The sequence below is a fragment of the Temnothorax curvispinosus genome, unplaced genomic scaffold (assembly GCF_003070985.1).
Source record: "Temnothorax curvispinosus isolate PA1 unplaced genomic scaffold, ASM307098v1 QBEX01017961.1, whole genome shotgun sequence".
NCBI lineage: Eukaryota > Metazoa > Arthropoda > Insecta > Hymenoptera > Formicidae > Temnothorax > Temnothorax curvispinosus.
The window spans coordinates 1-3,183 of NW_020227741.1; the positions used below are offsets into that span (position 1 = coordinate 1).

General features: G+C 34.0%; 1 long non-coding RNA gene across 1 annotated transcript; it reads left to right on the top strand.

Moving 5' to 3' along the window:
* The first annotated feature begins 1,428 nt into the window (after nucleotides 1-1,428).
* Nucleotides 1,429-1,967, top strand: LOC112467999. Its single transcript, XR_003042345.1, has 3 exons — nucleotides 1,429-1,521; nucleotides 1,600-1,679; nucleotides 1,774-1,967. It is a non-coding gene; the product is annotated as an uncharacterized LOC112467999 (long non-coding RNA).
* The last annotated feature ends 1,216 nt before the right edge of the window (nucleotides 1,968-3,183 follow it).

Below are 3,183 nucleotides of genomic sequence, written 5' to 3' on the forward strand. Positions count from 1 at the left end.
TTGATAGAATAAATTACTGCCAAGAACGGATAACATATTTAATATCAGTCTATAGTGCGAATAATAAATTTACCAAATAGATTTCTCATAAATTAAATTAACATTTAGTCAACTTTTTTATTAGTCAAACAAAAAAATACCATCGTTTTTTTTACATATTTATTTCATCCTTGAGAATATGTTTCTTATATCTATGTAAGAAGACAATAAAATAAGTTACTAGCATTACAGAGATCTATTAAATATAAAAATATAAGTGCTCTCTCTCTCTCTCTCTCTCTAATATAATATAATATTTTACTTATACAGATTATTAATATATTAGACTATTAATCAAAAGTGCATCATATTTCGTAAATATATTTATTAGGTGTAGGTATATATGTTTGTTTTACGCGCGGTTATATATATATTCATTTGTTAACATGTGTGAAACAGTTATTAATTTGTTTAATCATGGTCGGCCATACGGATCAAGATGCAACGTAATATTTACGCAAATTTATCGGAAGCAGATAGGGGACGTATTATCGGACTTTATCAATCAGGGACAAATAGAACAGTTATCGCAGAAACAGTAGGATGCAGTAAGAAGACAGTATCATTGTGGATTCGGAAATATGAAGAAGCAGGCTCTAATGTGTTAAAAGATCATAGGAAAAATAATGCAAGACCAAAAAAAACTACAGCTCATCAAGATGAAGAAATCGTCCAGTTGGTTGACGCAAATCCCTTCAATCCTGCTGCAACAGTTTTACAAAACGATAATTATCCAATCTCGGAAAGAACAGTGAGACGTCGCTTGAAAGCAGCTAAAGTTCGTTCGCATATACCAGCGAAAAAAATTGCACTCACAGAAAATCATCGAAATCAAAGAGTGCAATTTGCTAATCAGTACTTAAATACTCCGCAAGAAGAATGGAATACGGTAATATGGATGGACGAAAAAGTATTTTCTTCGAGTGAAGATGGAAGATACAGAGTGTGGCGACCGGACGGAGAACGCCTGAATCCAAAATACGTGCTCCCCAATCAAAATAGTGGAAGAATTACATTAGGATTTTGGGGGAGCATGACATCCTTAGGATTAATGGATATTGTAGAAATTACACCACACATGAATGCAGAAGAATATGTAGGAATTTTAGAGGACGTCCTGAAACCTTCTGCCAGACGAATATTTCCTGAAGAACAATACCCAATAATTAAGATCGTGCAAGACAATAGTGCTGTGCACACTTCAAGAATGGTCCGAAGATGGTTTGAAGCGAATCCCGATTTTCAACCAATACCATGGCCTGCAAAATCACCTGATCTAAATCCAATCGAGAACGTATGGGACAGAATGCAAAAATCATGGATAGCTGGTGAATTGAGAACTAGAGAAGCATTAAGAAATCATGTTCATCAAGTATGGAACGAGTTGGGATTGAATGCTGATTATACGCAAAATTTAGTGAATTCAATGTCGAGACGACTTCAAATGGTCATCGACAAGGATGGATTCTGGATTCCATACTGGTAAGTATGAATTTTATAACAATTTAAAAGTGATAATAATAATAATAATTTAATATTAGAATTTTTTCTCTTTTTCAGAAATTATACTTTATTAGAAGAAGTTCTTGGAACTATTAATTATCATGGCAAAACCACTCTAATAACAGCTGTTACCAAAGGTATTTCTTTTGTTTAGAGGATGATTGACTATGACTACCTTGCAAATAAGAGCTAACTGACTACTTTGAACTAATGGAAAATTTTGACATACAGATTGCCCGGGTCGTGCCGATTACATCAAAAACATGATCACAGGAATAGCTCAAATGGATGGTGCTATACTGCTCGTCGCTATCACGGATAGTAGGATGCCACAATTCATCATTTTTGATGATCAATTGCAGCCGTCTTGATATATATATTGAAGTCACCAAATTTTGCGTAAAAACAACATTCAATGTCAACTCGTTCCATACCTGTTGAATATGATTCCTTAATGCTTCTTTAGTTCTCAATTCACCAGCTATCCATGATGTTTGCATTCTGCCTCAAACGTTCTCGATTGGATTTAGATCGGATGATTTTGCAGGCCATGGTATTGGTTAAAAATCGGGATTCGCTTCAAACCATCTTCGGACTATTTTTGAAGTGTGCACAGCACTATTGTCTTGCACGATCTTAATTATCGAGTATTGTTCTTCAGGAAATATTCGTCTGGCAGAAGGTTTCAGGACTTCCTCCAAATATCCCACATATTCTTCTGCATTCATGTGTGGTGTAATTTCTACAATATCCATTAATCCTAAGGATGTCATGCTCCCCCAAAATCCTAATGTAATTCTTCCACTATTTTGACAGGGGAGCACGTATTTTGGATTCAGGCGTTCTCTGTCCGGTCGCCACACTCTGTATCTTCCATCTTCACTCGAAGAAAATACTTTTTTGTCCATCCATATTTCCATTCTTCTTGTGGAGTATTTAAGTACCGATTAGCAAATTGCACTTTTCGATTTCGATGATTTTCTGTGAGTGCATTTTTTTTCGCTGGTATATGCGAACGAACTTTAGCTGGTTTCAAGCGACGTCTCACTGTTCTTTCCGAGATTGGATATTTATCGTTTTGTAAAACTGTTGCAGCAGGATTGAAGGAATTTGCGTCAACCAACTGGACGATTTCTTCATCTTGATGAGCTGTAGTTTTTTTGGCCTTGCATTTATTTTTCCTATGATCTTTTATAGCATTAGAGTCTGCTTCTTCATATTTCCGAATCCACAATGATACTGTCTTCTTACTGCGTCCTGCTGTTTCTGCGATAACTGTTTTATTTGTTCCCAATTTATACAATCCGATAATATGTCTGAAATGTAATACATTCTTTATTAATAGTCTAATATATTAATAATCTGTATAAAAGTAAAATGTTATATTATATTAAAGAGAGAGAGAGAGAGAGAGAGAGAGAGGGAGCGCTTATAATGTCTTCTTACATAGATATAAGAAACATATTCTTAAGCATGAAATAAATATGTAATAAAAACAATGGTATTTTTTTATTTGACTGATAAAAAAGTTGACGAAATGTTAATTTAATTTATGAGAAATCTATTTGGTAAATTTATTATTTGCACTATAGAATGATATTAAATATGTTATCCGTTCTTGGCAGTAATTTATTCTATCAA